The following is a 23,628-nucleotide window of genomic DNA, read 5'->3' on the forward strand; positions in this document are numbered from 1 at the left end:
TCCCTGCTTCCCTGAAAGCAGCCGGGAGCCGCGCGGCTCACTCACCATAGTGGCTAGGGATTAGGAGGCGAAGGCGGCAGGAGTAGACACCGGGTCCCGGTTACCGTCCCCGACAAGCTAAGAGTCGAGGTAAGTAACGCACTGGGGCGGGGCCGGCGCTGGAGCCTCTTAAGTAGCGGGTTTGGAGAGGGGGCGGGCACAGGCGGTGTTGCGGCCGCGGGCCCCTCCTCCGGCCCCGTGCGCCCACTGGGCGCCCGGCCTGGCCGCCGCAGAGGCGGGTTCCGGGCCCCGAGCCCCCTCCCTTCGCGCGGCCGCAGGGCGGGGTCCGCCGCGCCTGCGGGCCGCGCGCGCCAGTGCTGCAGTGTGCGGCGCATGGCTGCGAGGGCCTGGCGAGGGGCGGGCGCGAGTCGGAAAGACACCGATCAGGGAATGGGTGACGAGGCTTGACTTAATTCGGAGGAAGCCTAGGACTTGAGCGAGCCATACAATTTGAAAGACGAAGCACCGTGAAATGCAGAAAGTTGTGGTTCGGATAGCTCAGCTGATTAATTTCGTGTTGCCACAGTTTGTCAGTGAGTTTTGCCTTTTTATTTTCGCAGTTCCTTTTAAGGCAGTGCATTCTGTACTTACCTGATAATGTGAAAAACGCGAGCTTTAGAAAACCGAATAGGTGTACATGGTTTACTGTAATGACTTGTTCTCCAAAGTAAGAGTACCAAATGCTGAAAGCAAGTAGATATTCAGTCATTCGAAGAGTGCCCAAGCATTTAACATTGAAGCTGTTAAAAGGGCAAAGTAGGCCCCAATTTTAGATCTAAGCCATCAATTTTATGGAACAGTCGTAGGGGCTTTTTGAAAAGGAGATTTAAAAACACATTTCAGTGGTGGTAGCTGAGTTGAAGAAGTGAGGAAATAGTTGGATAGGGAGGAAATAAATTGACACTGAAGGATGTTAGGAAGTAGAGATTCCTTGTGCAACTTAAGAGTTTTGTAAATAAGACTGCTTGGCCTTGTGTCAAGATACATCAATTGGTTATAGCTTAGTACTTGGAGGCCCACATTATAGGAGTAGACTAGGTCTCCCTCCGCCCCGCCCCTGGAAAATCTATTTCAAGACGATAAACCACATTGCTAATCCTTGGAAATGCAGAAGGTGGTTAGGTTTAAAATGTGGCTTTAAAATGGTCCTAGCCGAAACGTATTGATGTTACTATTCAGAATATCTGCCCAGTATAGGAGGAACAAAAAGGTTAAACCTAAAACACTAAAAATTCATAGTTCATATTCGGTTATTAGCCTATTAAAATTTGGTGCAGCCTTCATCCTTCGCACCGAATTTCAGACAAATAGCAAATTTATGTGGTTAATAAGTGTATGTTGTAAGGAGTTATGTATGTGTATGTCTATATATGTGTGTCTCCACCCATCTGAACCTGACCTGCAGACCAAGAGGTTCTTGTTTATTTCTGATAGTTTTGGTAGTCTTGTTAAAGGCATTTGATTCAAAATCCAAATTTGCACACATTTTTCCTACTGGGTAGAGGAGGCAGGAATATATTTGAATATTGTTCTCACTTATTTTGTTCCTCTTCTTATTCTTAAAAAAAAAAAAAAAGCCTGTCAATTTTAGCAGTGAGGGATGGTATACTAATTTTAGTGACACTAATATTAATAAGTTCTGATAACCCACTATCATCGGACCACCCCCACTCTTATTCTTAAAACGAATCTGAAAATCATAAGCTTGCTTTAACGGGAAGAATGAATGTTAGGGAACCACCCTGCTGAACTCCATTTTGCTGTAGGCTCTGGATAAAGCTATTTTATCCAGAAAAGCTATCTCTGGGCAAATGATTTGAATAGTTTAGTAACGCAATAGGTTTCTGCTAGAACCATTTTGAAGCCACCCTTTAACCCTAACCACTTTATGTATTTCCAAGGATTAGCAATGTAGTTTATGGTCTTGGGATAGATTTTTCTAGGGGAGGGGAGAACCTCCCTTCTAGCTCTCTGCAGATTATCAGAGCCACCACTTCAGGGATTTCCTCCCAGGGGCCTATATGTCTCCCCAGATACCTTCCTTCCTAAAACTATTAGCTTTTATCTGTGTATTCCCTGTTGTGAATGAGGAAGTATTTGAGGGCCTTTTTTTTTTTCTTTTTTTTTTTTTTTAAGGTCTTGATTATACCTCAGGTTTCAGAGAGTAATCAAACTAAAAGAGAACTTCTTTTTATTTCATTTTATTTTTTTGACCGAAACTCCATCTCCAAAAAAAAAAGGGGGGGGGAATTGTTATGTGATATTGGGACATCTGAACATTTTGTTGTCATAGGAATTTGTCCTTGCCAGCTTTTTTTTTTTTGTTGTTGTTGTTGTTGTTGAGATGGAGTCTTGCTCTGTCACCCAAGCTGGAGTGCAGTGGCACACTGCGAACTCCGCCTCCCAGGTTCACGCCATTCTCCTGCCTTAGCCTCCCTAGTAGCTGGGACTACAGGCACCTGCCACCACACCCGGCTAATTTTTTGTATTTTTAGTAGAGACGGGGTTTCGCCGTGTTAGCCAGGATGGTCTCGATCTCTTGACCTCATGATCCGCTGGGATTATGGGCATGAGCCACCATGCCTGGTCCCTTGCTGGCATTATTAAACTGCTTCCTTAGCTGTAAACATCTTATGACCACAGGTTGTATCTGGTAAGGAATATGCTTTGCTAGTTTAAATTTGGAATTGATTTTGAAATTGTGTTACCCTAGCCCTAGGGTTTTTTTGAGATGGAGTCTTGCTCTGTCGCCATGCTGGAGTGCAGTGGCAGCGATCTCAGCTCACTGCAACCTTTGCCTCCCGGTTCAAGCAATTCTCCCTTCTCAGCCTCCTGAGCAGCTGGGACTATAGGCACATGCCACCACGCCCAGCTAATTTTTGTATTTGTAGTAGAGACAGGGTTTCACCTTGTTGGCCAGGATGATCTCGTTCTCTTGACCTTGTGATCTGCACGCCCTGCAATGTTCTGATGATTCAATGGGCATAGCCCTCCCCAGTACTGAAGAAGTAAAAATCTTTGGATGCCTGATCTGAGGGACCTAAAGGCAATATGTCTTTATTGACCTTGTGATCTGCACGCCCTGCAATGTTCTGATGATTCAATGGGCATAGCCCTCCCCAGTACTGAAGAAGTAAAAATCTTTGGATGCCTGATCTGAGGGACCTAAAGGCAATATGTCTTTATTTCCCAGGTCAGAAGTTGGTATGGATTGGAAGCCTTGTGCCAGCATCCTCTTTATGTTGGATTGTTGTAATCTAGTAGACACAAACTTCAAGAGGTTAAACAAGCAAGGGCAAAAGATTAATAATAACAAGATAGTGATCAAAAGTCCTAGGAAGAGTAAAAACCAACTGATACTCAGAGGGTGCTTTTTTTCCTTTTTCTGGTTTTTTTTTTTTTCCCAGATGGGGTCTTGCTATGTTGGCCAGGCTTGTCTGAACTCCTGGCCTCGAGCGATTCTCCAGCCTTGGCCCCCCAAAGTACTGAGATTATAGGCCTGAACTACCAAGCCTTGTCTAAACTCTACTTTTATAGGAGTCTTTTTGTTTTGTTTTTGAGACATTGTCTTGCTCTGTAGCCTACGTTGGAGATGGAGAGCAGTGGTATGATCACAGCTCACTGCAGCCTTGACCTCCTGGCTGAAGCAGTCCTCCTACCTCAGCCTCCCAAGTAGCTAGGACTACAGGTGCCCAGGAAATGTTTGTATTTTTGTAGAGGACAGCCATGTTTCCCAGATTGATCTCAAACTCTCCTTGCAGACATTATTAAGCTGCTTCCTGCCGGGCGTGGTGGCTCACACCTGTAATCCCAGCACTTTGGAGGCGGAGGCAGGTGAATCACCTGAGGTCAGGAGTTCAAGACCACCTTGGCTAGCATGGTGAAACCCCATCTCTACTAAAAATACAGTAATTAATCGGGTGTGGTGGCAGGCTCCTGTAATCCCAGCTACTTGGGAGGCTGAGGCAGGAGAATCAATTGAGCCCTGGAGGTAGAGGTTGCAGTGAACTGAGATCGCGCTATTGCACTCCAGCCTGGGTGACAAGAGTGAAACTCTGTCTCAAAAAAAAAAACCAAAAAAAACCAAAAAACTGCTTCCTTAGCTGTAAACATCTTATGACCATGGATCGTGACTGGCAAGAAATGTACCTTGCTAGTTTTAAGATGGAATTGATTATTATTTTTTTTTGAGATGGAGTCTGGCTCTGTCGCCCAGGCTGGAGTGCAGTGGCGCAATCTCGGCTCACTGCAAGCTCCGCCTCCTGGATTTACGCCATTCTTCTGCCTCAAGGCGCCCGCCACCACACCCGGCTAATTTTTTGTATTTTTAGTAGAGATGGGGTTTCACTGTGTTAGCCAGGATGGTCTTGATCTCCTGACCTCGTGATCCGCCCACCTCAGCTTCTCAAAGTGCTGGGATTACAGGCGTGAGCCACTGCGCCTGGCCTGGCTCCCCTATACTTGTGTTTCCCTAACTTTTTTTTTTTTTTTTTTGTCTGGAACAGGGTCTCTCTTGCTCTGTTGCCTAGGCTGGAGTGAGTGCGTTGGTGGGAACTCAACTCACTGCAGCCTCCACCTCTGGAATTTAAGGGATCTTTCCATCTCAGCCTCTTGAGTGAATGCGACCATAGACGTGCCACCACACCCGGGTAGTTTTATATATATGGTTGTTTTTTTTTTTTTCTTTTTTTTTGTAGAGATGGGGTTTTTCCACATTGCCCAGGCTGGTCTCAAACTCCTGGACCAATGTAATCTGCCTGCCTCAGCCTCGCAAAGTGCTGGGATTATAGGCATGAGCCATCACACCCAACTGTAAACATTTTTATGCCAGAAGAATATTGAATAATGATAAATTTATTTTGCCTCTTTTTCCTTTTCTTTCTTTATTTTTTCTTGTTTTTTTTTTTTTTTTTTTTTTTTTTTGGTTTCTTTTTTGAGACAGAGCCTTGCTTTGTTGCACAGGCTGGAGTGCAGTGATAATCTCAGTTCACTGAAACCTCTGCCTTATGAGTTCAAGCAGTTCTTGTGGCTCAGCCTCCCAAGTACCTGGGATTACAGGCATGCGCCACGACACCTGGCTATTTTTTATATTTTTAGTAGAAACAGGGTTTTGCCATGTTGCCCCGGCTGGTCTCGAACTCCTGGCCTCAAGTGATTTGCCCGCCTTGGCTTCCCAAAGTGCTAGGATTATAGGCATGAGCCACCATGCCCAGTCTGCCTCCTCTTTATTACCTGACAGGAAAGTCTGACTTTTTTTTAAATCCATACTTAACCTACATAGGTCTATTTGTTTTGTTTGTTTGAGACAGCGTCTCGCTCTGTCTCCCAGGCTGGAGTGCAGCAGCATGATCTCGGCTCACTGCAACCTCCGCCTCCCAGGTTTAAGTGATTCTCCTGCCTCAGCCTCGCGAGTAACTGCGACAACAGGTATGCGCCACCACGCCTTACTAATTTTACATCTATCTGTCTATCAATCTATATATATATATATATTTTTTTTTGAGACAGAGTTTCGCTCTTGTTGCCCAGGCTGGAGTGCAATGGCGCGTAATCTCAGCTCACTGCAACCTCCACCTCCCAGGTTCAAGCGATTCTCCTGCCACAGTGTCCCGAGTAGCTGGGATTATAGGCATGCGCCACCACGCCCAGCTAACTTTTTGTATTTGTATTTTTAGTAGAGACAGGGTTTCTCCATGTTGGTCAGGCTGGTCTCAAACTCCCAACCTCAGGTGATCTGCCCACCTTGGCCTCCCAAAGTGCTGAGATTAAAGGCATGAGCCACTGTGCCCAGCCTATTTTTTATATTTTTAGTAGAGATGGGGTTTCACCATATTGGCCAGGCTGGTCTCATACTCCTGACCTGGTGATCCGCCCGCCTTGGCCTCCCAAAGTGCTGGGAGTACAGGCGTGAATCACCGCCCCCAGCCTTTGTTGTTGTTGTTGTTGTTTTCTTTTTGAGACAGAGTCTTGCTCTATCGCTCAGGTTGGAGTGCAGTGATGCCATCTCAGCTCACTGCAGCCTCAGCCTGCCAGGTTCAAGTGATTCTCCCACCTCAGCCTCCCTAGTAGCTGGAATTACAGATGTGCGCCACCATCACCCAGCTAATTTTTGTAATTTAGTAGAGACGGGGTTTCACAATGTTGGCCAGGCTGGTCTTGAACTCCTGACCTTAAGTGATCCACCTGCCTTGGCCTCAAAGTGCTGGGATTAATTATAGGCATGAGCCACCATGCTCGGCCTCTATTTATTATACATACCTATACGCACACACACACATGCACACACACACACACGAGTAAATAGTAGTTGTCTACGTCTGGAACATAAACACAGTTGTATTTACTGTCTTGACATTTTTTTTCCTCCCCCAAGACAGGGTCTCACTCTGTCGCCTAGGCTGGACTACAGTGGTATGATCATGGCTCACTGCAGCCTCCACCTCCCAGGCTCAAGTGATCCTCACACCTCAGCCTTCTCAGTAGCTGGGACTAGAGGCAAGGACCACTTTGCCTGGCTAATTTTTTATTTTTGTAGAGGTGGAGTCTCATTATGTTACCCAGGCTGGTCTCGAACTCCTGGGCTCAATCGATTCTCCCACCTTGGCCTCCCAAACTGCTGAGATTGCAGTACAGGCCACTGGGCCCAGTCTGTCTGCACATTTTAATTGATTATATAAGCCTTTCTTTTGTTGTACTCTTTCAGGCCTGTAACTGTTTACTTTGAGTCTTTGGTGTAGTGGGAAACCCTGTGATGCAATTAGAGTTAATCTCGTTTTTTGCTACATAATATCATGGCCATTTGCTACTGTTCTAAGCAGTGGGTAACTGTTTTTGATAGTTTCCATAGTGTGGTTTAGACACAGAAGTTTACAAAATATTTTGTTCATTTCACTAGTTGTACAAGTAAAGTAACAAATGGCAACAATTTACCAAGTGTTAACTATTTTTAAATACTTGACCTTCATTCTTATTCATCCCAGTGTTACAAATTTACATCTGCTTTTCCACAGATAGATGGTATTGGGGAAAGAAAATTGACTTTGGGATGGGTGCAGTGGCTCAGGCCTATAATCCCAGCACTCTGGGAGGCCGAGGCAGGTAGATCACTTGAGGCCAGTAGTAGATCAGCCTGGCCAACATGGCGAAACCCCGTCTACTAAAAATACAAAAATTAGTTGGCCCTGGTGGCACGTGCCTGTAATCCCAGCTACTTGGGAAGCCAAGGCATGAGAATCACTTGAACCCAGGAGGTGGAGGTTGCAGTGAGCAGAGATCATGCTATTGCACTCCAGCCGGGGTGACAGAGTGAGACTCTGTCTCAAACAAAAAAAAAAGGGAGGGGGGAAATAGAAAATTGACTTTGGTGGTGTCAGATAGGACTAGATTCAATTCTAGCTTTGTCAGTTAATAGTGGTATGACCTCAGACCCTTAATTATCTTTCTCGAGCTTCATTTATGAATGGGAATCAGTATCAACTTGGAATCACCTTTTTCTCATACATTCAGTCCCATTAGTTAATGTTATCAATTTACTTTCAAAATATGGCCACCACTTTTTATCACACCACTCTTATTTCACAGCTCTTACAGAATCTGATATTACCTTGTTTGTACATTTATTTACTTGTTTAAAGTTTCTTCTTTTCTGTAAACTCCATGTCTCTTTTTGCGGAAGTCAATCTTGGTTGCCCTTTCAAAAACCACCTTCTTCCATTCCTCCTTGCTAAGAGAACCTCCTTTAAACTGCCACTGTTTAAAGGGTATTCCTGGGCTCGGTCCCCGGGGACACATTAATGCAACCTTGTTTCCCTTTGCCAGATACTTGCTTTTTCAGTTTCCTTCATCATTGGAGCCGATTCTGACCAACGGGACATAAAGAGGCAAGTCAGCTGAGGAGTTTCTGGGAATGGTTTTCTTCTCTGATAAAAAGAGATTACCCCCTTGAGGAAATCCCTTTTGTTTCACCCCTCTCCCTTTGCTTTCTGCTTTGGAAATGTTCTTTGAAGATACGATGCCTAGAGCCAACTTAAGACCTTGAGGGTCTAATGCAAAGAGAATCATAAAGATGCCAGTTCAGTGCAGTGGTCTGATATTGTGAAGCTATCGACCCAACCTTAAAACCAACTTATCTCCACATTTATTAATTAAATAATAAATTAAGGAAACTAAATAAATATTAATGAATAAAGGAAATAGTAAATGTCCTTATAATGTAAGCCAACGCAAGCAGACTTTATCCCTAGAGACAAGAACAATACCTGACACATAGTAGGTGCTTAATATGTAATTTTTAAAAAGTTGAATATTGAACTTTGTGATTGATTGGATATGGGATGTGAGGTAAAGTTAGGAATGGAGGTTATTTTGTAGGTTTCTCATTTATTTATTTATTTGTTTTTGAGACAGAGTCTCACTCTGTTGCCCAGGCTGCAGTGCAGTGGCACAATCTCAGCTCACCACAACCTCTGCCTCCCGGGTTCAAGTGATTCTCCTGCCTCAGCCTCCCAGGTAGCTGGGATTACAGATGTGTGCCACCACACCTGGTTAATTTTTGTATTTTTAGTAGAGACCGAGTTTCACCATGTTGGCCAGGGGGTTCTCGAACTCCTGACCTCAAGCTATCCGCCCACCTCGGCCTCCTAAAGTGCTGGGATTACAAGTGTGAACCACTGCACCCGGCAAAGGTTTCTCATTTAAATAACTGAGTGAATCGTGGTGCTTTTCACTGAGATCAAATTATTGAAGAAAGAAATGGGCGGGAAGTAAGAAAAGGTCAGTTTTTAACACATTTTGAGGTTTAAATGTCTATAGTACATATGCTTAGAGATGTCAGGCAAACATGCTTACAGATATGGAGAGGGGAGAGAGATACAGATTTTGAACCTTCAGTATGAAAATGGTAATTAAACTATGGGAATGGGTAAGACAACTCAGGGGGAATGTGTAGCACTAGGAAAGTGGTGCTTTTCTTTCTTTTTTTTTGTGGTGTTTTTCTCTTTTTTCTTTTTCTTTCCTTCTTTTCTTCTTTCTCTTTCTCTCTTTCTTTCTTTCTTTCTTTCTTTCTTTCTTTCTTTCTTTCTTTCTTTCTTTCTTTCTTTCTTTCTTTCTTTCTTCCTTCCTTCCTTCCTTCCTTCTCTTCCTTTCTTCCTTTCTTCCTTTCTTCCTTTCTTCCTTTCTTCCTTTCTTCCTTTCTTCCCTTCCTCCCTCCCTCCCTTCCTTCCTTCCTTTCTTTCTCTTTCCTTTTTTTTTTTTGATACGGAATCTCATTCTCACCCAGGCTGGAGTGCAGTGGTGTAATCTTGGCTCACTGCAACCTCTACCACCTGGGTTCAAGCAATTCTCCTGCCTTAGCCTCCCAAGTAGCTGGGAATTACAGGTGCTTGCCATCAGGCCCAGCTAATTTTTGAATTTTTAGTGGAGACAGGGTTTCACCATGTTGGCCAGGCTGGTCTTGAACTCCTGACCTCATGATCCACCCTCCACCCACCTCAGCCTTCCAAAGTGCTGGGATTATAGGCATGAGCCACCATGCCTGGCTGAAAGTGGTGGTCTTAATAGAGAACCCTGAAGTAGATAGAGGACCTGGCCTTAGTAAGGAATTGAAAGAATGATCACATTTAAAGTAGAGAAAATGAGCTTATAAAAGGAGTCTGGGGCTGGGCACGTTGGCTCACGCCTGTAATCCCAGCATTTTGGAAGGCCGAGGCAGGTGGATCACAAGATCAGGAGATCGAGACCATCCTGACCAACATATGAAACCCCATCTCTACTAAAAAAATACAAAAATTAGCCAGGTGTGGTGGCGTGTGCTTGTAGTCCCTGCTACTTAGGAGGCTGAGGCAGGAGAATTGCTTGAACCTGGGAGGCAGAGATTGCAGTGAGCCGAGATTGTGCCACTGCACTCCAGCCTGGGTAACAGAGCAAGACTCTATCTCAAAAAAAAAAAAGTCTGGGCCAGGCACAGTGGCTCATGCCTATAATCCTAGCACTTTGGGAGGCCAAGGCAGGCGGATCACCTGAGGTCAGGAGTTCAAGACCAGCCTGGCCAACATGCTGACATGCTGAAACCCCATCTCTCCTAAAGCTGCCGGGTATGATGGCGGGTGCCTGTAATCCCAGCTACTCAAGAGGCTGAAACTGGAGAATCACTTGAACCCAGGAGACAGTGGTTGCAGTGAGCTGAGATCGCACCACTGCACTCCAGCCTGGGCGGCTCAGTGAGACTCCATCTCAAAAATAAACAAACAAACAAATAAAAGGAGTCTGAGAAAGAATGATCAAAGAGGAAGAACTGGGGGTTTTACAATCCAGGTAGAGTTTTGAGCAAGTACAGTGTCAAATGCTGCAGTGTCAAATGCTACAGGTTAAATAGGGTAAAGACTAGAAAATGTCCATTGTATTAAATATATAGAAAACAATATGGTGTCTATTTTTATTTATTTATTTATTGGACAAGTATTTATTGGGAGCCTATCATGGCAGGTACTCTTTATAAGTGTTGAGTTGATATAACAGTGAATAGAATAAGTCTCGCTGGCGTGGTGAGAAGGGACATGCTTGCCTGTTCCTGACCTTAGTGGGAAAGCTTCTAATTTCTCACTTTTAAGTATTATGTTAGCTGTAGGGATTTTGTAGATATTCTTGATCAAGTCGAGAAAATTATCCTCTGTCCTAGTTTACCAAGAGAGTTTATCATGAATGAGTGTTGGACTTTGTCAGATGCTACTTCTACATCTGTTGATACGATTATGTGATTTTTCTTTCTTTTTTCTTTTTTAAACAGTTTTGCTCTGTCACCCAGAATGGAGTGCAATGGCGCCATCTCGGCTCACTGCAGCCTCCACCTTCCGGGTTCAAACAATTCTCGTGCCTCAGCCACTGGATTAGCTGGGATTACAGGTGCCCACCACCATGCCTGGCTAACTTTTTTGTATTTTTAGTAGAGACCCTGTTAGCCAGGATGGTCTTGATCTCCTGACCTCTTGATCCACCTGCCTCAGCCTCCCAAAGTGCTGGGATTACAGGCGTGAGCCACCACGCCCAGCCTCCTTTACTTTTTTGACCTAGTTTCTCCTACAGATCTATAAAGAGTTGTTGGCAGCTCTGGATGCACTGCCTATGACTTAGCCCTGCTCTGCATGAAGCAGTTTAAAAAAGAGGGAGCTGTTGATTTTTTACTTTGTTCAGCTTTTACTTGTTGTTATCATGGAGCGGTGACTTCCAAGCTTCTTTTATGCTGGACTGGCAACTGGATGTGTATATCTTTTCAAAGCAGTAACAAGAAGGTCAATGAGGCCAGAGTAGAGTAGTGAGTGAGGGGGAGAGTGTTATGAAATGAGATTGGAGAGGTAGCCAGGGTCTAGCTCATGTAATAGTGTTATTAGGCATGGAGAGATTTTGTGTTTTATTCTAAAAATGATGAGAAGCTATTAGATAGTTTTGAGCAAAGGTGTGACATGTTCTATTTTAGATTTTAAGAGCATTGCTCTGGCTTTTGTGAGAGTAAACCACAGGAGGTTAAGAGTGGAAGAAAGAAGACTAACTAGAAGGGAATGGGCAGTAATGCAAACAAGAGGTGATAGTGGCTTGAATCATGGTGATATTGTTGAGTTGGTAAGAAGTGGTGGAAATGTGAGTTGTTTTGTTTTGTTTTGTTTTTGAGATGAAGTCTTGCTCTGTCGCCCAGGTTGGAGCGCAGTGGTGGAGTCACTGCAATCTCCGCCTCCTGGGTTCAAGTGATTCTCCTGCCTCAGGCTCCCAAGTAGCTGGGACTATAGGCGTGTGCCACCCCACCCAGCTAATGTTTTTTTTTTTTTTTTTTTTTTTTTTTTTGGTATTTTTAGTAGATGTGAGGTTTCACCATGTTAGCCAGGACATTCTTGATTTCCTGACCTCGTGATCCGCCTGCCTTGGCCTCCCAAAGTGCTGGGATTATAGGCAAGAGCCACCACGTCCGGCCCTTTGAGTGTATTTTGAAGATAGAACTGACAGGATTTATTAATGAGTTTTGGCTGTGAGAAAGAAAGAGAGGAGTCAATCATGACCCCTAGATTTTTGGTCTGAGCAATACTGGGGATACTAAAGGAGGTATAGAGAAATGGAAATAATCATAAGTTCAGTTTTGGACATGTTAAGTTTGAGATACAGTGAGTTAAATCTAAGCAGAGATGTTGATTAGGCAGTAATAGTTGGTTAAAAAGTGCAGAGGGGAGGTCATGTTGGAGATGAATTTAGAAGTCATCAGTATAGAAAGTGGATAAGATCACCTGGGGAACAGGTGAGATCCAACTGGGCATGGTGGCTCATGCCTGTAATCCCAGCACTTTGGGAAGACTAGGTGAGCGGATCACAGTCAGGAGTTCAAGATAAGCCTGGCCAACATAATGAAACCCTGTCTCTACTAAAATTACAAAATGTAGCTGGGCATGGTGGCATGCGCCTATAGTCCCAGCTACTCGGGAGGCTGAGGCAGGAGAATCGCTTGAACCCGGGAGGCAGAGGTTGTGGTGAGCTGAGACTGTACCACTGCACTCCAGCCTGGGCAACAGAGCGAGACTCTGTCTGAAAAAAAAAGGAAGAGGTCCAAGGACTGAACCCCAGAGCACTCCAGCTTATAAAAATTAGAAAGAGGATCTAGTAGTGTAAAGTAAAAGGAGCAGACAGTGATGTTGGAAGATAATAATGGCCTGGGTGCAGTGGTTCACACCTATAACACCAGCACTTGGGGAGGCCAAGGTGGGAGGATTGCTTGAGCCCAGGAGTTGGAGACCAGCTGTGGCAACATAGGGAGATCCCTTCTTTACAACAAATACAAAAATTAGCCAGGCGTGGTGGTGTGCACCTGTGGTACCAGTTACTTGGGAGACTGACGTAGGAGCCCTTGAGGTGAAGGTTACAGTAAGTCATGATCGTGCCACTGCATTCCAGCCTGGGTAACAGAGTGAGACTGTGTTTCCAAAAAAACAGAAGAAAGAAAATAATGAAGAGTTTGATATTCTGGAAACCAAATGAAGAAAGTGTTTCAAGCAGGAGCAGGTGATAACTATGCTTTCTGAACTGCCTTCTGGGAGGCTGGGTAACATGGGGTCTGAGAATCAGCTATTAGATTTCAGTGGTGACCTGGACAAGAGTGGCTTCAGTGGAGCAATAGGGATGAATTAAGGCCTTATTGGGGTAAGTTCAAGGGAGAATTCATGGCAAGGAAGTGGAGGAAGGAGAATTTAAAACCTTTTTTTGAGGATTTTTGCCTTAAGGGGTTAGAAAGAAGAGTAATAACCAGGAGAGCTGGATAGAGATGTTCAATAAAAGAAGGAGTTTTGTTTTTGTTTTTGTTTCTAAGGTGGGAGCTATTTTAGCATATTTATTTGCTAATGAGAAAAAAACCAAAAGGTAAAATCCATGTGGTGAGGAAAAGGAGCAAAGCTTTAGAGTAGTGAAATGGGAAGGCGCCCAGTGCACCATGGAGGGGTTCACCTTGGAAAGGAGCACAATGTTCATCTGCTGACACACAGGAGGAAGCCAGAATTCGAGGAGGGATTAATCGGTTGGCAGTTAGATTTAGTGGTGGAACTTGTAGAATTTCTCTTCTGATTACTTCCTTTTTTCTCTTCCACTCCAGTGAACCAGGAAATAGGTAATTTCAGCCAGGGATGGTGGCATACAGTGATGCCTTTCAACAACTCGGGAGGCTGAGGCAGGAGGATCCTTTGGGACTAGGAGTTTGAGTCCAGTCTGGGCAACATTTTTTTTTTTTTTGGAGATGGAGTTTCACTCTTGTTGCCCAGGCTGGAGTACCATGGCGTGATCTCGGCTCACTGCAACCTCCAGGTTCAAGTGATTCTCCTGCCTCAGCCTCCCGAGTAGCTGGGATTACAGGCATGTGCCACCATGCCTGGCTAATTTTGTATTTTTAGTAGAGATGGGGTTTCTCCATGTTGGTCAGGCTGGTCTGGAACTCCCAACCTCAGGTGATCTGCCTGCCTCAGCGTCCGAAAGTGCTGGGATTACAGGTGTGAGCCACTGTGCCTGGCTGCAAAACCTCATCTTTAAAAAAGAAGAACAACAAAATAGGTTATCTCTCCTAATTCTCCCTCTCTTCCTTAGTAACAGAACCCTGATTTCGTTAGGAACAGGGTCCTCAGCTTCTGTTCCAACTGGTGGTGTCCATGTGACTAAGTTCTGGTGAAATGTTAGTGGAAGTTGTTTGGTGGGGCTTCTGAGAAAGTTTCTAAAACAGGATTGATAGGTTTTTTTTTTTTTTTTTTTTTTTTGAGACGGAGTCTCGCTCTGTCGCCCGGTCTGGAGTGCAGTGGCCGGATCTCAGCTCACTGCAAGCTCCGCCTCCCGGGTTTACGCCATTCTCCTGCCTCAGCCTCCCGAGTAGCTGGGACTACAGGCGACCACCACCACGCCCGGCTAGTTTTTTGTGTTTTTAGTAGAGACGGGGTTTCACCGTGTTAGCCAGGATGGTCTCGATCTCCTGACCTCGTGATCCGCCCGTCTCGGCCTCCCAAAGTGCTGGGATTACAGGCTTGAGCCACCGCGCCCGGCCTCTTTTTTTTTTTTTCCTCTTTGCCTAGAACATGGACAAGATGGCTGGAGTCCTATGGAGTTCTAGTAATCTTCTTATGACAATAAAGCAACCTTATGCCATATGATACGCTAAGGATGGAGAAAGATAGAGTCTAGGTGCCTGATGACAACATGAAGCTGTCACACAAGCCCTGGATTGCCTCCCCCTGGACTTATTATGGGAGAAAATGAAACACTTTGTTTAAGCCACACTAATCTTTTTTCCTATTTTTCATTTTCTTTTTTTTTTTTTTTTTTTTTGAGACGGAGTCTCGCTGTGTCACCCAGGCTGGAGTGCAGTGGCGCGATCTCGGCTCACTGCAAGCTCCGCCTCCCGGGTTTACGCCATTCTCCTGCCTCAGCCTCCGAGTAGCTGGGACTACAGGCGCCCGCCACCACGCCCGGCTAGTTTTTTGTATTTTTAGTAGAGACGGGGTTTCACGGTGTTAGCCAGGATGGTCTCGATCTCCTGACCTCGTGATCCACCCGCCTCGGCCTCCCAAAGTGCTGGGATTACAGGCTTGAGCCACCGCGCCAGGCCTATTTTTCATTTTCTTTTGTTGAGTGTGTGTTTGTGTCTGTTATTTACAGCTGATTGTAATTCATAAGTGATATGGTAGTGGGACTGTGTAAGTTTTGTCTTCTGATGCTTTTTTTTTTTTTCTTCTTCAGTGAAACAGGGACGGGGAGATCATTAACTAAATGTAAGGACTGGGGAAGGAGTGTGGGAGGTTTGTGGAGAGAGAACGTGTAAAATAGTTATCTCTGAATGGTAGAGTAAATTAAGTAGGGAGATGTAGTAGGTCATTCAGACATCTGTGGTTGTAAATATCAAATGAGATCAGTCATCTGGGTTGTTTTTTTCTCTAGTCAGGTTTACCTGCTCAGGAGAAGGTATAAACCTGATGGTGAATTGGGTTTAACCAGGATTTATATTTTGCTAAAGCTATTGTGTCGCCATTTGTGAAATAGAAGAATATACTGTAGAGTCACTAAGAAGACAGTTGACTGAATGGATTTATAAAAACATGTAGCCGGGCGCGGTGGCTCATGCCTGTAATCCCAGCACTTTGGGAGGCCAAGGCGGGCAGATCATGAGGTCAGGAGATTGAGACCATCTTGGTTAACACGGTGAAACCCCGTCTCTACTAAAAATACAAAAACAAAAAAATTAGCCAGGTGTGGTGGCAGGCTCCTGTAGTCCCAGCTACTCGGGAGGCTGAGGCAGGAGAATGGCGTGAACCTGGGAGGCGGAGCTTGCAGTGAGCCGAGATCATGCCACTGCACTACAGCCTGGGTGACAGAGTGAAACTCGTCTCAAAAAATAAATAAATAAATAAATAAAAATATATAAAAACATGTAATTGCTGGCCAGGCATGGTGGCTCACGCCTGTAATCCTAGCACTTCTGGAGGCTGAGGTGGTGGATTGCCTGAGCTCAGGAGTTCGAGACCAGCCTGGGCAACATGGTGAAACCCCATTTCTGCTGAAATACAAAAAATTATCTGGGCGTGGTGGCATGCGCCTTGAGTCCCAGCTGCTTGGGAGGCTGAGGCAGGAGAATTTCTTGAACCTGGGAGGTGGAGATTGCAGTGAGCCAAGATCGTGCCACTGCACTCCAGCCTGGGCAACAGAGCGAGACTGTCTCAAAAAAACAAAAAACATGTAGTTAATAAAACCAGTAGACTTGAAAGCAAAACTTACACATATTTTTTGAATAGGTGAAATTCCCATGGTTCAAACATTGAAGAGGTAAAAATATACACAGACATACCTTACTTTATTGCACTTCACTTTACTGAACTTTTTTTTTTTTTCTTTTGAGACAGTTTCGCTCTTGTTGCCCAGGCTGGAGTACAGTGGTGTGATCTCGGCTCACTGCAACCTCCACCTCCTGGATTCAATCGATTCTCCTGCATCAGCCTCCCAAGTTGCTGGGACTACAGGTGCCTGCAACCACGCACAGCGAATTTTTGTATTTTTGGTAGAGACACTGTTTCAACCACATTGGCCAGGCTGGTCTCGGACTCCTGACCTCAAGTGATCCGCCTGCCTCGGCCCCCACAAAGTGCTGGGATTACAGGCTTAAGCCACCGCACCTGGCCTTTTTTTTTTTTTTGAAAGAGTTTCGCTCTTGTTGCCCAGACTGGAGTGCAGTGATGCAATCTTGGCTCACCACAACCTCCGACTCTCTGGTTCAAGGATTCTCCTGCCTCAGGTTCCCAAGTAGCTGGGATTATAAGCGTGAGCCACCGTGTCTGGCCCACTTTACTGAACTTCAGAGATGATGAGGGTTTTCTCTTTCTTTTATTTTTTTTTTAAAAACGTATTGAAGGTTTATGGCAACCCTGCATCAAGCAAGTCTGTTAGCACCATTTTTCCAAAAGCATTTGCTCACTTCATGTCTCTGTGTCACATTTTGGTAATTCTCATAATATATAAAACTTTTTCATTACAGGCTAGGCGTGGTGGCTCACACCTGTCATCCCAGCACTTTGGGAGGCCAAGGCAGGTGGATCTCCTGAGGTCAGGAACTCAAGACCAGCCTGGCCAACATGGTGAAACCCCATCTCTACTAAAAATACAAAATTAGCTGGGTGTGGTGACACAGGCCTATAATCCCAGCTACTCGGGAGTCTGAGGCAGGAGAATCGCTTGAACCCTGAAGGCAGAGGTTGCGGTGAGCCAAGATCACGCCATTGCACTCCAGCCTGGGAGACAAAGTGAGACTCCGTCTCAAAAAAAAAAAAAAAAAGCTTTTTTTTAATTATTGTATTTTTTATGGTGATCTGTGATTAGTAATCTTTGATGTTACTATTGTAATGGTTTTGGAGTGCTACAAATATAAGATCACATATGACAGTGACCTTAATATATAAATTTGTGTGTTGTGATTGTTCTACTGACCAGCCATTTCCCATCTACCTCTTCTTACACCTCCCGGTTCAATTAGACACAACAACATTGAAATCTGACCAATTAATAACCCTACAGTAGTCTCTGAGAGAGGCTAAAGGCTAAGCCTCTTGTGCTAAACAGCCAAATTGTGAATGCAAAGGAAAAATTATCGAAGGAAATTAAAAGTGCTACTCCAGTGAACACATAAATGATAAGAAATAAATGATAATAAATGATAAGAAAGCTAAACAGGCTGGGTGTGGTGGCTCACGCCTGTAATCCCAGCACTTTGGGATGCTGAGGTGGGTGGATCACCTGAGGTCAGGAGCTCAAGACCAGCCTGGCCAACATGTTGAAACCCTGTCTCTACTGAAAATACAAAAATTAGGTGAGCGTGGTGGCGCACACTTGTAATCCCAGCCACTCGGGAAGCTGAGGCAAGAGAATCACTTGAACCCCGGAGGTGACGGTTGCAGTGAGCTGAGATTGTGCCACTGCATTCCAGCCTGGGTAACAAAGAGAGACTCTGTCTCAAAAAAAAAAAAAAAAAAAAAAAGGCGAAACAGCCTTATTGCTGCTGATAGGGAGAAAGTTTCAGTAGTCTGGATAGAAGATCAAACTAGCTACAACATTCCCTTAAGCCAAAGCCTAATCCAGAGCAAGACCTCAGTTCTCCTCAATTCTATGAAGGCTGAGAAAGGTGAGGAAGCTGCAGAAGAATAGTTTGAACCTCGCAGAGGTTGGCTTGTGAAGTTTAAGGATAGAAGCCATCTCTATAATGTAAAAGTGCAAAGCGAAGCAGTAAGTGCTGATGTAGAAGCTGCAGCAAGTGATCCAGAAGCTCTAGCTCAGATCATTGATGAAGATGGCTATACTAAACAACAGATTTTTGGCCAGGCACAGTGCCTAATGTCTAATCCCAGCACTTTGGGAGGCTGAGGTGAGAGCATTGCTTGAGGCTAGCCTGAGCAACATAGCAAGGCAATTTTTTAATCTTAACAAAAATAAAAAAATTAGCCAGGTGTGGTGGCATTTTCCTGTAGTCCTAGCTACCTGGCAGGCTGAGGTGAGTGGATTGCCTGAGCCCAGGGTTTTGAGACTGCAGTGAGCTATGATCATGCCACTGCATTCCAGCCTGGGCAACAGAGCAAGACCCTGTCTCCAAAAGAAAACAAACAAAAAATGAGCAATAAAAAAGATTTTCGATGTAGACAAAACAACCTCACGTTGAAAGAAGATGTCATCTGTGACTTTCATAACTAGAAAGGAGAAGTCTGTGCCTACCTTCAAAACTTCAAAGAACAGTCTGAATCTGTCGGGGGCTAATGCAGCTGGTGATTTTAAGTTGAAGCCAGTGTTCATTTACCATTCCAAAAATCCCAGGACCCTGAAGTATCATGCTAAGTCTACTCTGCCCATGCTCTATAAATGGAACAACAACACCTGGATGACAGCATACCTATTTACAACATGGTTTACTGAGTATTTTCAGCCTGTTGTTGAGACCTACTGTTCAGAAATAAAGATTCTTTTAAAATGTTACTTCTCATCGACAATGCGCCTGGTCACCCAGGAGCTCTGATGGCCACGTACAGGGAGGGAGATTAATGTTACTTTCATGACTGCTTAACACAGCATCCATTCTGTAGCCCATGGATCTAAGAGTAATTTTTATTTATTTATTTATTTATTTATTTATTTATTTTGAGACAGAGTCTTGCTCTGCCGCTCAGGCTGGAGTGCAATGGTGCGATCTTGGCTCATTACAACCTCTGTCTCCCTGGTTCAAGCAATTATTTTGCCTTAGCCTACCAAGCAGCTGGGATTACAGGCACCTGCCACCATGCCCGGCTAAGTTTTTGTATTTTTAGCAGAGATGGGGTTTCGCTATGTTGGCCAGGCTGGTCTCAAACTCCTGACCTCAGGTGATCCACCCGCCTCGGCCTCCCAAAGTGCTGGGATTACAGGCATGAGCCACTACGCTCATGTGGTGGTTTCTTGAGATGGAATCTACTCCTGGTGAAGATGCTTGAACATTATTGAAACAACAACAAAGGATTTTAAATATTTCTTTTTTTTTTCTTTTTCTTTTTTTTTTTTTTGAGACGGAGTCTTGCTCTGTCACCCAGGCTGGAGTGCAGTGGCCAGATCTTAGCTCACTGCAAGCTCCGCCTCCCAGGTTTACGCCATTCTCCTGCCTCAGCCTCCCGAATAGCTGGGACTACAGGTGCCCGCCACCTCCCCCGGCTAGTTTTTTGTATTTTTTAGTAGAGGCGGGGTTTCGCCATGTTAACCAGGATGGTCTCAATCTCCTGACCTCGTGATCCGCCCATCTCGGCCTCCCAGAGTGCTGGGATTACAGGCTTGAGCCACCGCGCCCGGCCTTAAATATTTCATAAACTTAGTTGATAAAACAACAACAGGGTTTAAGAGGATTGACTCCAATTTTGAAAGAAGTTCTACTGTGGGTAAAATGCTATCAAATAGCATCACATGCTATAGAGAAATCTTTAATGAAAGGAAGTCAATCACTGCAGCAGACGTCACTGTTGTCTTTAAGAAACTGCAGGCCAGGCGCAGTGGCTCACGCCTGTAATCCTAGCACTTTGGGAGGCCAAGGCGGGTGGATCATCTGAGGTCAGGAGTTCGAGACCAGCCTGGCCAACATGGCAAAACCCCGCGTCTACTAAATACAAAAAATTAGCCGGCCATGGTAGCACATGCCTGTAATCCCAGCTACTTGGAAGGCCAAGGCAGAAGAATCACTTGAACCTGGGAGGCAGAGTTTGCAGTGAGCTGAGATTGCACCATTGTACTCTAGCCTAGGCAATAAGAGTGAAGTTCCATCTCAAAAAAAAAAAAAAAAAAAGTTGCGACCGGGTACACTGGCTTACACCTTTCAACTACTTGGGAGGCTGAGACAGGAGAATCGCTTGAACCTGGGAGGCGGAGGTTGCAGTGAGCTGAGATCACACCATTGCACTCCAGCATGGGCGACAAGAGTGAGACTCCATCTCAAAAAAAAAAGAAAAAGAAAAAAAATTGCTCCATCCACCTTAACCTTCAGCAATCACTACCCTGATCAGTCAGCAGCCATTAACATCAAGGCAAGATCCTCCACCAGCAAAAAGATTATAACTAGTTGAAGGCTCAGATGATCATTAGCATTTTTTAGCAATGAAGTTTTTTTTGTTTTGTTTGTTTTTGAGACAGGGTCTTGCTTTGTCGTCCAGGCTGGAATGCAGTGGGCCACAGGACAAGACTCCATCTCAAAAAAAAAAAAAAAAAAGAAAAAGATGTATCTAGTGTGAACAAGAAATTGAATATTTTACTTTATTAGATTATAATTAATTTAAAATTAAATAATACAAATATATACAAAAATTAGCTGGGTGTGGTGGTGCACGCCTGTAGTCCCAGCTGCTTGGGTGACTGAGGTGGGGGAACCGCTTGAACCCGGGAGGTGGAGGTTACAGTGAGCCGAGATCAGGTCGCTGCACTGCAGCCTGGCAACAGAGCGAGACTCTGTCAAAAAAAAAAAAAAAAAATTAAATAGCTGCATGTATTTAGTAGCTACCATGTTGCACAGATACTCAGGTCTCATCTAGATATCTGAGTATCTAAAATTTCTATACAAAGAAGAAAGGAAGGCTCAATTTTCCTTGGATAAAATGAGAACTGGTGAAAAGGCACTTTGAAAGGAATGAAAACAGTCGGACACAGTGGCTCATGTCTGTAGTCCCAGCACTTTGGGAAGCTGAGGCAGGAGGATCACTTGAGCCCATGAAGTCGAGTCTGCGGTGAGTCAAGATTGGGCCACTGCACCCCAACCTGGGTGTCAGAGCGAGACCTTGTCTCAAAAAAATAAAGAAAGAAAGAAAAGTAATGAAAATGAAGTGTCAGTAATAACTAAGGATGATTAAGGAGAAGGGGTTTTTTTTTATGTTGGTTTTTTGAGACAGAGTCTCGCTCTGTCACCCAGGCTGGAGTGCAATGGTGAGATCTTGGCTGACTGCAACCTCCACCTCCTGGGTGCAAGCGATTTTCCTGCCTCAGCCTCCCTTGTTGCCAGGACTACAGCATGCGCCACCACGCCTGGCTAATTTTTGCATTTTTTAGTAGAGACGGGGTTTCACCATGTTGTCCAGGCTGGTCTCGAACTCCTGATCTCAGGTGATCCAGCTGCGTCAGCCTCCCAAAGTGCTGGGATTGTAGGCTTGAGCCACCGCACCTGACCCTCTCTATTTTTTTATATTTAATGCTTTTCTTCCTCCTTCTATCCCTTCCTCTGTCCCTCCCTTCCTGCCATCCTTTCTTTCTTTTTGTTTCTTTCGTTTCTCTCCCCACTACCCACCCCACTCTCTCTCTCTTTGTTTTAATACAGGGTCTCCCTCTGTCCCCCCAGGCTAGAGTGCAGTGGTGTGACCATGGCTCACTGTAGCCTTGATCTCCTGCACTCAAGTGATCCTTCTGAGCAGCTAGGGCTACAAGTGTGCACCACCATGCCCTAATTATTATTATTATTTTTTGTAGAGCTAGGGGTCTTGCTATGTTGTCCAGGCTGGTCACAAATTCCTGGCCTCAGGCTACTGCCTTGGTCTCCCACAGTGCTGGAATTACAGGCATGAGGCATTGTGCCTGACCAACAGTTTTTTAAAAATCTATTTGCATTACTTTTAGAATTAATGTTTAAAAAGTCAATCTAAAGTAAAATGGTGAATTAAGACTCATGTAGGATATAGGAGTATTCATTTTGCCCTTTACTTACCGGTTTTTATTTTTAAACACCTTTATGAAGATTTAATTCAGATTACATAAAATTTACCCCGTTAGGCCGGGCGCGATGGCTCACACCTGTAATCCCAGCACTTTGGAAGGCCGAGGTGGGCAGATGACAAGGTCAGGAGTTCAAGACCAGCCTGGCCAACATGGTGAAACCCCATCTCTACTAAAAATTAAAAAAATTAGCCGGGTGTGGTGGCACATACCCATAATCCCAGCTACTCAGGAGGCTGAGGCAGGATAATTGCTTGAACCCAAGAGACGGAGGTTGCAGTAAGCCGCGGTTGCACCACTGCACTCCAGCCTGAGTGACAGAGCAAGACTTCATCTTGGGGAAGAAAAAAAAAAGAAAATTTACCCCTTTAAAGTGTACAGTTCAGTGGAGGGTTTGTGTTTTGTTTTTAATTTTTTTCTGTAACCCAGGACAGTGCTAAAGTTCAGTGGTTTTTTGTTTTATTTTGTTTTTTGTTTGTGTATTTGAGATGGAAACTCGCTCTTGTTGCCCAGGCTGGAGTGCAATGGCGCAATCTTGGCTCACAGCAACCTCCACCTCCCAGGTTCAAGAGAATCTCCTGCCTCAGCCTCCCAAGTAGCTGGGATTGCAGGCATGTGCCACAATGCCCAACTAATTTTTGTATTTTTAGTAGAGATGGGGTTTCACCATGTTGACCAGGCTGGTCTCAAACTCTTGACCTCACGTAATCTGCCCACCTCGGCCTCCCAAAGTGCTGGGTTTATAAGCGTGAGCCACCACGCCCAGCCAAGTTCAGTGATTTTTAACACATTTATAGACTTGTGCAACCATCATCACACTCTAATTCCAGAACATTTTTTACCATCTCAAAAGAAACTCATTGCCCAGGCTGAAGTGCAGTGGAGTGATCTTAGCTCACTGTATCCTCCGCTTCCCAGTTCAAGTGATTATTGTACCTCAGCCTCCTGAGTAGCTGGGACTATAGGTGCGCACCACCTGCCCGGCTAATTTTTGTATTTTTGGTAGAGACAGTGTTTCCCCATGTTGGCCAGGCTGGTCTGGAACTCCTGGCCTAAGTTATCTGCCTGCCTCAGCCTCCCAAAGTGCTGGGATTACTGATGTGAGCCACCATGCCCAACCCTGAGATGGCTTTTGAGGGGCCTGAGATGGCTTCTGAGGGGCTTGAGATGGAAGAAGAGGGCCTAAGTAGCTTCAGAATGAAAAGACCAAGCCAGGATTAGAGGGTTAGAAATTTCAGCCCCATCCCCCAAGACCTCCAGGGAGGGAAGTGGTGACTGGAGATTGAGTTTGATCACCAAAAGGTCAAGCCTTAATTATGCTTATATAGTGAAAAGTCTGGCGAG

General features: G+C 44.9%; 1 long non-coding RNA gene across 1 annotated transcript; it reads left to right on the top strand.

The window, feature by feature from the left end:
* The first annotated feature begins 335 nt into the window (after positions 1–335).
* On the top strand, positions 336–20,808 carry LOC140711006 (uncharacterized). The gene is made up of 3 exons (XR_012092155.1): positions 336–572; positions 5,349–5,466; positions 17,069–20,808. It is a non-coding gene; the product is annotated as an uncharacterized lncRNA (long non-coding RNA).
* The last annotated feature ends 2,820 nt before the right edge of the window (positions 20,809–23,628 follow it).

This window comes from Chlorocebus sabaeus, unplaced genomic scaffold (assembly GCF_047675955.1).
Source record: "Chlorocebus sabaeus isolate Y175 unplaced genomic scaffold, mChlSab1.0.hap1 unalloc_scaffold_1238, whole genome shotgun sequence".
Lineage (NCBI taxonomy): Eukaryota > Metazoa > Chordata > Mammalia > Primates > Cercopithecidae > Chlorocebus > Chlorocebus sabaeus.